The 15127-nt window shown below is 38.3% G+C and overlaps 1 pseudogene; it reads left to right on the top strand.

The window, feature by feature from the left end:
* Positions 1-4003: 4003 nt before the first annotated feature.
* Positions 4004-12695, top strand: LOC120081094 (protein BONZAI 3-like; annotated as a pseudogene).
* Positions 12696-15127: the final 2432 nt, after the last annotated feature.

The following is a 15127-nucleotide window of genomic DNA, read 5'->3' as shown; positions in this document are numbered from 1 at the left end:
TAACAACGCATCAAGTTTTTGGCGCCGTTGTCGGGGACTACAACAGAACATATTGCGCTAATAGTAAACCTTTTTTATTTTCTTTGTAGTTTTTGACATTTGTGCACTGCCATTCTTTTGGTAAGGGAAGAAGCAGGTGTTGCATGAGCGAAGGACACGTTTCAGAGCCCAACTATGACCTAGAAATTGAAAGAACGTTCCGAAGAAAACAAAGAAACAACTATCAACAACAACAAGAAAGAAATCCCAAAATGGTGGAACAGCTGGAAGAAAGAGCCGCAAATGCAAATAACATCATGGCAAACCTCATTCTCCTAGCGAATGATAGCAATAGACCCAACTAGTACTATGTGTCAACCAACCTATATGATTTCTCCCCAGTAATCATGAGGCCAGCTTTGGACGAATTGAGGTTTGAGATGAAGTTGGTTATGTTACAGATGATCCAGACAGCCAGACAGTTTGGTGGAAGGCGTGGCGAGGATCCGCACGCCCATCTTTGGAGTTTTATTGAAATTGAAACACCTTTGTGTTCCCAAATATCTCTACTGAAGAAGTTTGACTCATGCTTTTCCCATTTTCGTTATGCAATCAAGCAAGGAAATGGGTATATTCCCTAGAACCAGGGAAGATAACTTCTTGGGAACAAGTTGTCGAGAAGTTCATGAAGAAATACTTCCCTCCTACTGAGAATGCAAGAAGAAGGAAGTTAATTACAAATTTTGAACAGGAAATAGACGAATCGCTCAGCGACGCGTGGGCGAGGTTTAAGAGATTAGTGCGAGATTGTCCACACAACGGATTACCAGACTGTCTCCAGATGAAGATATTTGATCATGGATTGAATCCTACATCACAAACAGCTGCCAATGCGGTAGCAGCTGGTGATCTGCTCGATAAAACTTATGATGAGGCGAAGAATATCCTTGATCGCATATCAAAGAACCATAAAGATTGGCAGGAAAGCGATCAAAAAGTAAAACTTTGAGAAGGTAACGCAAACAATAGGGCCATCGCATCTTTACAAAATCAAATGAATGCGATGATTAATCTGTTATTAGGCATCGTAATCAACAACCTTGGAACGCAAAGAGGGCAAGTCAACACAATTCAATAGACGAGCACCAGTTGTGCCACTATTGGAGAATCGCATCCAATTGAAGAATGTCCCAGAAACCCACAGTCAATCTACTTTGTAAAGAACAACCCTTTCTCTAATACATACAACCCCGAGTGGAGAAACTACCCCAATTTCGCTTGGAAAAATAACCAACAACAAATTATTAACCTATGGCACAAAAAGAAGGGTCGCAAGGATTTTTCCAACGCACGAATGGTCAACCGTAACATCAAGCCAGATGCACAAAAGCACCATTGCCAACATTCTCTCTGGAGAACCTACTAAAACAGTACATTAAAAAGAATGAGACGGTCCTCTAGAACGAGGCGACTTCCATCCGCAATCTAGTAATCCAAATAGGACAGATTGTGGGAGAGCTGAAAAATAGACTGCAAGGGACGCTTTCGAGCTCAACTGATCTCCCTCGCAACCCGGGGAACACAGAAGAAGCAATATCAAGTAGTTACCTTGTTAAGTGGAAAAACGATAGCGAAAGAAAAGAAAGAGCCGAGTAGGACCAATCTAATTGCGATGGAATCCAAAAATCCGTTGATGCAAAATGAATCAAAAGAGCACAAGACGATAGAACCGGAAGTTTCTTTCACCTCTAAGACTATAGAATAGGGAACAGTGAAGATACAGCTACCACCATTCCCGAAAAGACATAAGAAGAAGAAAAATGATGAAGTTCAGTATCATCGCTTCATGGAAATGTTAAAACAGCTACACATCAACATCCCATTTGCAGAAATGATAGAACAAATGTCAAAATATGCCAAGTTTTTTAAGGCCATGATGTCAAAGAAAAGTAGCACAGGAAGGTTCGCAACGGTGACGCTAACGCAAAAGTCAAACACCATAATCCCACCGAAGATGCGCGACCTAGAAACCGTTATGATACCCTGCTCATTTGGCGGGATCTACATCGGTCAAGCGCTATGCGACCTTAGGGCCAGTATAAATTTAATGCCCCTTTTAATCTTCTAGCAGTTGAATATGGGGTAGCTGACGCCCACGACGGTGACTCTCCAGCTCGCGGTTAGGTCCTTAGTCCACCCTGAGGAAAAGTTGAAGGATGTCATGTTCACAATTGATAAATTTATTTTACCTACAAACTTCATCATTCTTGACTATGAGGTAGACAAAGATGTACCCATCATATTGGGACGATCATTTTATCTACTGGTCGTGCTCAAATTGATGTTTACAAAGGAAAAATCACGATGAGTATAAATGGAAAGAAGCTCAGGTTTAACATCATCAAAGCCATGAAGTATCCAGAAGATGAAGACCTATCTGATTCTGACAACGAACATAGTTACAATGAAGAAGTGGAGTCCAAAGAAGAAGATGAAAGAGATGATGCGACCGCATCCGTAGAAACCTGCCATGTGATCATGGAGACAGTAAACGGTGAAGAAAAATTGAATTTGAATGAAGAGAGAAAAACATAAAAACCTTCCTTAGAACAACCACCTTCCTTGGAGCTGAAAACTCTGCCAAGTCATCTGAAGTATGTTTTCCTTGGGCAAAATGAAACCTTGCCGGTGATAATATCTTCTACGCTACAAGAAGAACAAGAAAATGCGCTGCTCAGCATCCTGAAGAAGCACATAAAACAATTGGGTGGATGATAGCAAATATAAGAGGAATCACCCCCAACATACTGCATGCACAGAATACGTCTCGAAGAAAACCAAAAAGGGTTTATCAAACCTCAACGTAGACTGAACCCTGCGATGAAGGAGGTCGTAAAAAAGGAGATCATTAAATGGTTGGACGCAAGCATCATATACCCAATCTCCGATAGCACGTGGGTTAGCCTCGTGCAATGTGTTCCCAAGAAGGGCAGAATGACGGTAGTCCCAAACGCAAACAATGAGTTAATACCGATGAGGACTGTCACTAGCTGGCGGATTTGTATGGACTACTGAAAGCTCAACGCGCGAAGAAGAAGGACCATTTCCTTTTGCCTTTTATTGACAAGATGCTAGACCGCCTAGCAAGAAATGATTACTTTTGTTTTCTTGACGGGTATGTGGGCTACAACCAGATAATGATCGCTTTTAAAGACCAAGAAAAGACCATATTTGCCTACCCATACGGAACGTTTGCTTTTCGCCGCATGTCGTTCGGATTATGCAATGCGCCGAGTACGTTTCAAAGGTGCATGATGGCAATCTTCTCTGAGTATCTCAAAGATTCAGTTGAAATTTTTATGGACGACTTCTTAGTTTACGAGCAAACGTATGAAGTCTGTCTGAACAACTTAGACAAGATATTAAAGAGTCGCGAAGAGACAAATCTTGTGCTGAATTGGGAGAAATGCCATTTCATGGTGAACAAAGGAATTGTGCTCGGGCACAAAGTTTCCAAGGAAGGGCTAGATATGGATGAAGCGAAAATTGAGGCCATTGAAAAACTTCCACCTCCAGCAAATATGAAGGCTGTAAGGAGTTTCTTGGGACATGCAAAATTCTACTGTCGTTTTATGAAGGACTTCTCGAAGATAGCTCGACCATTGAGTGTGTTGCTAGAGGCTAAAAGAACGTTTGACTTTGATTCACAATGCCTCAACGCATTCAAAGTACTATAGAGCTATTAATTACCGCGCCTATTCTGATCGCACCTGACTGGACAAAGCCATTCGAGCTAATATCTGATGCCAGCGGTTATGCGATGGGAGCAGTGTTAACACAAAAGGAAAAAACAATGCTACACCCTATCGCATATGCGAGTAGAACATTGAACTCCGCTCAAGCAAACTACACTACCACAGAAAAGGAGCTTCTTGCGGTGATCTTTGCGCTTTAAAAATTCAGAGCTTATTTGCTGGGATCCAAGGTTATAGTTCACACCGACCACTCGACAATAAAATATTTAATGACAAAAAAAGATGCAAAGCCGAGGCTAATTCGATGGGTGCTCCTCCTCGAAGAATTCAACAAGGAAATAATTGACCACAAAGAGATGGAGCACCAAGTTGTTGACCACCTATCGAGATTAGAGAATCCGAAAGTAGACCGCATTAAGTCGGAGATGAACGCATCCTTTCCAGATGAGCAGCTGTTCAACTTGAAGAATTACCATGGTACACAGATGTTGTCAATTACTTGGTCTGTGAGCAATTTCTGGAGAATTACACAGCCCACCAAAAGAGGCGGCTTATGCATGAATGTAAATCCTACTATTCTGATGAGCTGAATCTTTACAAGAGGGGGTCAGACCAGATCTTGCGACTCTGTGTGCCAGAAACTCCTTAAGAGTGCATACTTTCCGATTGCCATGACTCAGCCTATGGCGGACATTTCGGAGGTCAACGCACAGCAGCAAAAGCATTACAAAGCGGGTACTATTGGCCGACTCTATTCAAGGATGCACGAGACTATTCTATGAAATGCGATAAGTGTCAACGCACGGGAAACATTTCATGGAAGAATGCAATGCTGATGAATATTATATTGGAATTGGAACTCTTCGACGTGTGGGGTATAGACTTCATGGGACCATTTCAACCATCAAATGGTCACAAGTACATTCTGTTGGCCGTCAATTATGTCTTCAAGTGGATTGAAGCGGTATCATGTGTCGCAAATGATGTGGCGACAGTCTCCAGATTCTTGCGAAGAAACATCTTCACTCGTTTTGGCACTCTACGTGCCATAATAAGTGATGAAGGCTCCCACATTGTCAATGGCATCATCAACAAACTGCTACTCCAGTACAATGTCCATCATAAGGTCGCCACCACATATCATCTTTAGACAAACAACCAAGCCAAGGTGTTTAATAGGGAAATCAAGCTGATTCTAGAAAAAGTGGCGAATCCCTCACGCAAGGATTGGGCCATGAAGCTTGACGATAACTTGCGGGCATATAGAACTGCCTATAAAACACCTATAGGCATGTCCCCGTATGTGTTTGAGAAGGCATGTCATTTACCGCTGGAATTGGAGCACAAGGCGCTGTGGGCAGTGAAGAAGCTCAATTTTGATTAGAAAACCGAAGGGCAGGAGAGAAAACTTCAGTTGCTCGAGCTAGAAGAATGGAGACTTCAAGCATATGAGAATGCCAAGATCTACAAGGAACGTGCAAAACGTTGGCATGACAAGAGACTATGTGAAAAGAATCTCCGGATTGGTCAAAAGATCTTGCTATTCAACTCTAGGCTACGACTCTTTTCGGAAAAATTAAAGTCACGCTGGTCCGGACCATTTATAATTAAATAAGTATTCCCGCACGATGCGGTCGAATTAACTAATGAAGAAGGGATTAGCGCATTCAAGGTCAATGGGTGATGATGGGTAGAAATGCATGTCATTATAGGCCTTTTATTTAGAATTATTAGGGCTGTTAAGTAGAATATGCGACGATTATGTTAGGAATTCATGAGAAAAAGAGTTTGCGTCGATTGGCATTAAGAATCTTAGCTAACCCACTATTATGCATTATTATGCATACAATTGTATATTTTTGTAGCAACTGCAGAAATCAATCGCATATGCGGGAGCCAGGCTATCGCGGAGACAATCACATGCGCGATCACATACGCTCGATGCATGGATATTGCATCCATCTACCGCATGCGTCCATTGCATGGATGTTGCGGCCATCAAATGAATGCGTCCATCACATAGAAGTTGCGGCCGTTAAGCGAATGCGGTCATCGAAGAGAGATTGCGGCTACATAATGATGACATAATAGAAGGGCAAAATGAACGCTGTTAGCAGCAGAGATTTAGAAAAGATAATGATGACCACCGTAAGGTTGGTGGAATGCAACATGAACGTATACCTCGGAAGTATCAAAAGATGATGTTGATATTTCACCTACCACGTCGTTAGCAGCAGAAATTCAGAAAAGAACCATTGCGCCACGAGTGTCAGATTCAGAGCAGGTTCATAAATGTTGTCGGCTATCAAGCTCTATAAATAGAAGCCATTGAGCAGAATTTCAAATCATCCAAGTTTCTGCTTTTGGGTAGATCCTTGTGATCCAGATGAAGGCGTGAGAAGATAGCTTGAGAATTCTTCATCTCCTTCATCCATTCCGAGTGATGACCGAAGCCTTCGTTGGAGTTAGAGCTCGAGAGAGTCTACTCCACCGCCCATCCATGGCATCATCGGCAGCCTTGACACACATCTGCTGGAAGTAAGACATTGCTTCCAGCTGGTCCTTCCATTTCTCTTCTTTCCTTGTATTGTATTACATTTTGGCTTAAGGAATTAATACATTTTGTGATCAATACATTTCTATATTTTCCTTCGACTCGATCTCCATCTTCATTTACTTAGCATCCTTAACTTTCGTTGCATCACTTAATGAGACTGTTAGAGTATCGCATACTTAATCATGCGGCATAGGAATATGAAGCATGTAGCCAACCACCGGGAGGTGTGCGTTGTTTGAGTCTTGTGAGAAAATCTTATTTGCTTAGTGTGTAGCTATAGTAACGCTTGTCTATAGGCGGACGTAATGCTTTTCTATGAGTAGAATCAGCAGTAACTAACTGCCAGGAAGGTAAGTGGTTGGTCGCATTAAGCAATGTAAGCAAGTGTTCACTAGAGATAGGAATAATCTTATGTCAGCCATGTTTATGCGATTACCTTGTCTTATGAGCACATCATTCATCATTTAGGCATACTTAGGAGAGTAGTCTAAAAACCAAATCTAAGACTCGAGAGAGCGGATTGGATCGCATAAGCAAGAATAGGAAACTTAGAGATAAGCTTCATTTGCTATTACATAGCGTATGCACCCTACGGATAAGATATTGCATGCGTCCAGAAGTAGGATACGGTGGTATGCGGTCATCTTGTTTATGTGTGGGAGGACATGAGTAACAATAGAGACTTAGAAATAAGGCCTCTCGACACTCATATATATCGCATGCGTCCTAGAATTAGGCACAAGTGTGCATAGCATAATCGCATAGTTTGCACTGGTTAGGGTTGCCCTTGCGGTCAAGCTTAGTGTTGCAGTGAAGACATCCTCGCCTTTTCATCTATTTTTCCGTGCATTTTACTACGCGTTAACAGTTGCCGTGTGTCAACCTCTCATTCATATTCCCACTGCTTTGTCTGTTAGTTGGAAGTAGGAGTAGTTTATAGCTTATTACCTTCATGATTCTTTTATTCATTCACCGCAAACACATCACCACATAACATTTAGCTACAAGTCTCTAAGTTCGACCTCGGATCATCCGAGAAATGGGCGTTCTCGTTATACTGTGCGAGAGCGCAAGAAAACTTGTGATAGGAACACATGGTCATTGCATATGAGATCAATGCATACATTCCATTCCAACGCATGACCACCGAAACGAGTAAAGTTTAGGAAGAGATCAGGATAGAAATTAGAAATATTTTAGAAAGAGATCTGGATAGAAATTAAGAAGGCATTCATTCATGAAATTTGCATAAGGCACCTTGCGAAATCTAGGTAGGGTAAAAGCGGTTGACTTTTTAAGAAAATCTTTAGTTTATACCTGAGGACATGCATTGTTTCAAATTTGGGGGTGTGATAACGGGTAGAAATACACGTTATTATAACTCAAATAAGTAAAAAAAATGAAAGAATACGACGGTAAAAATAAGCAATATCATGTCCAAAAGTGCTAAACTGAAAAAATTGCAATCGCATGCGCCCATCGCATAAAAGCAGTTAATTTACTTATATTGTGTAGGAAAAATGCATTGGCGCAAAATAAAATTGCGATCCAAGGAATTAGGCGTCCGCACGCTTGAAAGATTGCAATCTCAAAGTCATGCAATCGTATGCGATCGTAAGAAGCTTCTTAAAGAGGTGGCCACATAAAGACTGCGCATCAAGGTGACAGCATAATAAATAATGATGGGATGAAAAGTTGATGACGGTCGAATCCGAATTTAGTTGACAATCCGTTAAAGCCACACTATAGCAAGTACACTCAACTTTCAGTGACAATTAATCGGCTCATCAAAGCAGGAGATTTAATGACCGCCCATCATTGCAATCATTAGAGAGAAAGGCTACTTCACCTTGAGCTCTATAAATACCGAAGGCCACCATTGTAAAAGGGTTAACAAATCATATAATTCATAGAACATATACAAGTTAGAGAATCGTTAGTCCGTTCACGTACATAATCATACTTAGATTTAGAGGACGGAGACGAGCTAGGAGACGAAGAAGCCGAGAGATCATTCCCGGACAGATCGAGAGACTTCCGGAAAGCGCTACAAAAGGGAGAGAGGGCCAACACTTACGAGAGCATGAATATTCATCTGGATAGAGTTGGAGTGAAAAAGACAGTATAAGGCCACGGGAAGCAAGACATTGCTCACCGGGCTTCTTATCTCTAAATTCCATTTGTTATTTTATATTCCACACTTTAATTTATAGAAAATGGAAATCTGATTTCAATCTATGTTCAATCTCTCCATACTTCACATGAGTAGCTAAATTTCTGAATGGGTTCAAAAGTACTTAGCTAGCATGACCTAAGATTTACATTTTATGCGATCATCTTATCTTATGTTTGCATCATTCACCCTTTAGAGATACTTGAGAGAGTAGTCTAAAGATAGAATCTAGACTTGAGAGAGTCAGATTAAAATCTAGGCTTGAGAGAGTTAGATTAGAACTGCATAAGCAAGAAATAGAAAATTAGACATAAGTTCTATCGCTACTTACACATTGCATGCACCCTAGAAATAGGATATGATTGTATGCGGTCACCTTGTTTTATGTGTGCAACATTCATCATCGCATAGGCAAGAATAGAGGCTTAGACATAAGTCCTATCGACTTTTTCGTATACATCGCATGCATCCTAGAAATTTGAATTATGGCATTTACATTGAGAGTTGACATGCTGTTGTTTGTGTGTAGCATGATCGCATAACAATTACGTAATCTTAGGAAGTGTTAGCTAAACTTGTTCTCAACTCGTTCATCGCATACTCATTATAACTCTTGATTTCATCATCTCTTCGTTCGAACTCCATCGCATAGGAAATATTCTTAATCAAAACACCATCCAATTTATTTGTTTTCACCACTGGAAGAAAATCAAAGTAACTATCGCATATTTACTCAGTAGTCCCTGTGTTTGACCTTGGACTTACCAGGAAACTTAATGAGGCTTATACTTACATGTTCTCCGCATAAAATACCACCACAAACTCACATCATAATCACATCACAATTAACAATGCATCAGTTCCCAGGTAGAGGTGTTACGTTTCCGTCAACTTAAGAACCCCAGCCTAGCCAAAACCCGCCTTAGATAAAAGGTCCCCTATAGATAGTTTTACAACAAATTTAATCTTTTATTCAACCAATTTAATCCTATTAAACCGATTTTAAAAGATTAATCTAGATTACTAAACTCTTTAGAACCACTTGAACTTAGGTCTATCTCAATTCAATTTTAAAATCCTTTTAAAAAACTTGAGTTCACCCTAAGTCCGCATGCAACTTTGAATTATTAATGTTAGGCACTAGAAGAAATTCGGGCTTTAATGTCGATTGGAAAAAGTGAAATTGGATGTATAATGTTGGTTTTTTTTAAAAAAAAAAAAAATAGATCTTTAATGTCAGTTTTAAACCGACATTGAAGATGGACTTTAATGGCAGTTTAAACCGACATTGAAGATGGACTTTAATGCCAGTTTAAACCGACATTAAAGGTGTAATGTTTTTTTTTTCTTATTTTATTAAATAATATATCCCTAATTTATCGCGTCCTTCTCGATTATCATTCTTCGCCCCAAACCCTATGTCACGCCGTTCACCACCCCTTTCTTTAGCATCGCCCAAACCCTATGTCGCGCCGTTCACCACCCCTTTTTTCAGCATAGCCCAAACCCTATCTCGATTATAATTCTTCAGCATCTCCTTTCTTTTCAAGTTTTGATTTGTGCCGAACATAAGAGATTGATACCAAATACTGCAATGTCCCTGTGAAGGTATAAGATCGTTTCATTTTATTGTCTATGTCACTTTTACATCATTTTTCCTTGTTCATAATTCCTATCTTAAACCTTTGTTTATACTTATTTGTAGACAATTAAATTGAGTCACCAAGATTTTCTAGGAGAAGCTCAGGAGCTGTTTGAAAGTTGTGGTTCAAAGATACTTTTTGTTTATAAAAACTCTTTTACATACGTTCTATTTATAATTTTTGGCATGGCAGATACTAACCAAACATAGTCGAAGTTTAACTATATGTCTGAAAAATGGGCATGGAGGTTCAAGAAACTTTGGGTCTCTCACTGTTCGAGCAGAGAAAACAGTTGCTTCGAGAAGTGTCGTTGAAATAGCACTGCATTGTTCTCATCTTGACAATAAAGACGTTTTTTCTAAAAGCGTATGTTTCAAATGTTTTTTTCTTTTTCAAAGTCTAACATAGTGAAATTGATTTATGAAAGGCAAGTTGAGAATTAAACATGAACTTATTCTTGAGTTTTTTAGAAGCACATTTAACTATGTAACCAAAACACCGCAGTGTTGTTTAGTGATTAAAAGCACTTTCAAACTAATGTTAAATTCACTATTGTTGTTTCCATTGAAAGCCTTTGATTTTTTTGCTCTTTGTTTAATTGTTTATTTTAGGATCCTTTCCTAAGAATATCTAGAGTTGTTGAAACTAGAGGCTCAATTCCAATTTGTAAAACTGAAGTGGTTAAAGACATCTTAATCCTATTTGGAGACCTTTATGCTTGATCATGCAGAAGTTTGGAAACAAGGCAAGCATATGGCCTTCTGAATCTTATTCTCATTAATAATATTTTATAGCCTCCTTTTTTTTTTCTAAAAAAATAATATTAATAATTTCTGTTTTCTCTTTAAATATAGGATAACCCATTGGTCATTGAGTACTTTGATTTCAATAGAAATGGCAGTTATGAATTAGTTGGGTGACTATTTTATAAATTCATCAATGTCTAGTCTTTACTTTTCCATTATAGAAAAAAATTATCAAAGTATACCTTAAACTAAAATGTGGGAAGGAATTTTATTAGTAGCTAGATGCGATTACTTTTGTAGGTAGGGTTTGAACATATCTATCTCTATGAGTAGATTTTGAGTATTATTTGTTGATTAGGTTTTGTATGATTCATTGCTTGGTTCATAAATTATGTTCTAGTTTAGTTTTGAAAAGGTCCGTTGTTCAAAGTTTAAGACTGATCTATTTTAATATTTTAAAATTGAAGGTAAAAACATTGACTTATTTAAGTAATCGAATAAAATTGAAATTGTCTTATAAATTGTTAAGTTGCGCTTTCTTCATGTGCATATTTCCATTTGTTTAGTAAGCTCCAAAAATCGATGGGTGATCTCGAAAAGCTTTACAGAGAAAAAAATGGTGCAAATTTTGTTATTCCATCTTCTTCTCATGGTGGCTATGAGAAGGTCGGATCTCTCACATTTCCAGAAATTATTAGTATCGATTTTTTCTTCTTCTTCTTCATATTGATATAATATAATTGTGTTCTTTAGGTTCTAAAAGGTCAGCTGTTTGTTGATCACTACGTTGAGAAAACACAATTCAGCTTTCTTGATTACATTTCCAGTGGATTTCAGCTTAATTTTATGGTCACTGTTGATTTTACAGGTACCTTCTATGAAATTTTTTTTAACACATTCTCTTTTTACTTCGGCCAATTCTGATGTCGAAATTAAAATTAATAAATTCTGAAGTTAATCGCCTTAATTAGTTATAGAATTTCTTATACTTGGATGTCCCTCTTTTGGGTTAATGAAGATGTTGCATTCATGTTTTATGTCTTCTCAGAGTTCGGTAGCAGATTTAGAAATTCGATGCTTTTAGTACCTAAAGTTGTGGGATTCATGGTTTAAGTGCTTTTTGCAGCTTCGAACGGAAATCCCTACAATCTAGGTTCATTGCATTACATTGACCGTAGTAGACGGTTGAATAGTTACCAATAGGTTAGCCACACCACTTCAACTATACTTCCAAATTATAAATTTAATAATTACTTCATTTAATTTAGAAAGTTTCAATACATTAATAACTTGTTCCTTGTTCTATGGGCGGGAAGTTTAAATCTCTATATTTGGTGATCTTTTATTTATTTTTTTTTTTTTTGCTTTTGCTGTAGTAGGAGATAAAGATAATAAATATAATTGAAAAACTACTTGAATTTATGGCAGGCCATAATGGAAGTAGGGGAGGTAATTTAATTTTACGATACTGATCGGCGCTTTCCAGCTTGGGGGTTCGGGGCAAGAACATCAGATGGCAACGTTTCACATTGTTTCAACCTGAGTACAGCTCCAACTCAACCTGAGGTTCTTACAATTCTATTTGTGCTTTTATTTTCAATATTGTAACCTTTAACTCTTTTAAGCTTTATGTTCGTCTTTTTGCTTATTATTTCCCATTCATTTGAATTGAACATCAATTTAATTAATAGGTGGAAGGAGTGGAAGGCATAATGGCAACATATGGAAATGCTCTTCACAATGTTTCATTGGCCATACCTACTTTATTTGGCCAAGTGATCAAATAAGGCTGCTGAAATTGCTGCCCATTCTCTCTTGGGCACAAGAGAAATAATGTTATAACATTGTAATTGGGTCATGTTTCATGTTTATGCTGAAATCCTGTACTAATTTCAGCCATTGCAAGTCTTATGGTAACGCCTCAACTTATGATTATCTAGGTTGCAACTTCACTAAACTCTATTGAGTGTTTTCTCCCGCAATTTGGCTCTTCTGTTTTCTCTTGGCATGGAAACAAAAGTACATTCGAGCAGCAACAGTTAGCTGGCAAAAATTGCAGAGTTTCTAAGGGTAAGGTCTCAAACATTTTATCCATTTATATCTATATCTATCTATCTATCTATCTATCTATATTTATATATATTTGAATGGATACAATCTTCCGTTGCATGTGTTACAGTTACGCCCAAACCTTTATTGTTTGTGATCCTTTGAACAACAGTAGTCAGACAAAGATGCCTATAACCAGACACTACTGAAGCTGGGGGGTCTGTTCAAGAAGAATTATGAAGGGATCCATACTTACCAAGTGAAGAGGGACAGTAAACTCATAATGTTTGTAAAATCATAATCTTTATATTACTTAATTTGTGTTTTCAAGGCCTGAATTATTGTACGCCTTTTAAATTATAATTCTATAGTAGAATTTGCAGATTAAATGTAATAGATTTACAATCCATACATGAAATATGTCATAGCCATAGCGTTCGAGGATGATGTGTCATGTTATACTTTTTTACCGAAAAAATGGATTTGGCAAGGGAACTTTAAAAAACGGACAATAATTGATAAAACGGATAGATTCAGGCTTCAATGTTGGTTAAGAATTTTTTTTTTTTTAAAAAAAAAGGCTTTAATGTCGGTTGCAACCGATAGGATTTAATCACTAAAGTTCTTTAATGTCGGTTGTAAACGACATTGAAGGCTGTGTTATTGGTGTTATTGAAGCCCTTTAGTGTCAGTTTAAAACCGACTTAAAGGGCTTTAATAACACTATCTTTAATGTCGGTTGCCTTTAATGTCGGTTTAATAGCCCGAATTTCTTCTAGTGAGATCTAATTTTCTTTATAACACTTATAAACGGAAACAACCACAATGCTAAGCTAACACATACAAGACACTTATAACTAGCCTAAGTGTCATGCCCAATGCATTGTCCATTCATTGCTACTTCTTTTATATTAGACTTATATAAAACAGCAACGAAACAAGCAAAACATGCTTCCATTCACTCTTAGACTATAACACTTATAATAAAAGGATGATGCATGATAATGCTCAATGCATGCAAAATATAACTCTTATATTTCATGATGCATGTGCATGCTTTCAAGTAATTTCTTCATGCTCGATTATAATATTTATAATACATGATGCATGAGTAATTGCACAACCTAAGGTGGGTTTTTAACTACATGACAAACACTTTATAAGTACCATACATCACATGTATGAGCAATAAATGTTGATGAACCGGGTAAAATTGCCTTAAAAACACAAAAGGAAAGCTAACTACTACAAAGATAAGGAGTGTTCAGTTCAAACAGGCGAAACGGATCTTGAACCACTCGGGCAAAGCATCGCTTCTCCAACCAACCATCGTGTATCTTAACTAAGCGATGAAGCCTGAAGTCACGATCGTTTATCGCACTCCACACAACACCCGCCTTCCGTGATCGTCTAAGCGACTACGATGTCGCAAAGCACCATCGCCTAAGCGATCGCTTAGTTAGCATCTCCGTATCACATACGTGTGACCGCATAGATAGTACCGAAGCAATGAAGCTTGCTAACTACACGATCGTCTAGCGCGCGTCTTCTACTAAATGACGAGCATCACATGCTCCCATTACGATTGTCTACCTCCAGCACCTATGCGATTGGGTAACCAATGCTACGCGATATGGTAAACGGTTTACCCCATCGCTTAGCATTAGCTAAACGATCGATTAGAAAATACTACACGATCGTCTAGAAAAAAAATATCTAAACGATCGCTTAGTTAAATCCCAACGATCATTTACCTGAGGCTACACGATCCGACCAACGCTTGGTCTTCTTCTTCGTTGAGAACTGCATCGCCATGCGTCGAAGCTTCAACACGAACGACTTGACGAACTCGTACTTTTCGAATTACAGACTCGATTGCTATGTTAATTTCGCCCAAAAACAAAAGGGCCCTTACAATTAACAATGTGTAATGCCGAAAGCTTTAACCAAAAGACAATTTAAACCGAAACGTTCATCATATTCATCCACGAACGCAGAAAATGGTTAACTACAAATGAAAAACCCACCATGACTGAAAAATGCGTTCAATTCAGATTTGTAATTGGAATATCAAAGAACTTGTCTCTGATACCAATTGAAGGAAATTGAATCTGAGATTAACAATGGAAGAACGATAATTCCAAATTACAATCAAAATGAACATAGATTTACAGTCGACTTCAAACAAGCGGTTATACGATTCAAATGCAGAAATTACAGCATGA

Source organism: Benincasa hispida, chromosome 7, assembly GCF_027475165.1.
Source record: "Benincasa hispida cultivar pf3 chromosome 7, pf3_genome.v1.1, whole genome shotgun sequence".
NCBI classification, from domain to species: domain Eukaryota; kingdom Viridiplantae; phylum Streptophyta; class Magnoliopsida; order Cucurbitales; family Cucurbitaceae; genus Benincasa; species Benincasa hispida.
Note: the sequence above shows the minus strand (reverse complement) of the source record. Positions and strands in the feature narration are given on the sequence as shown.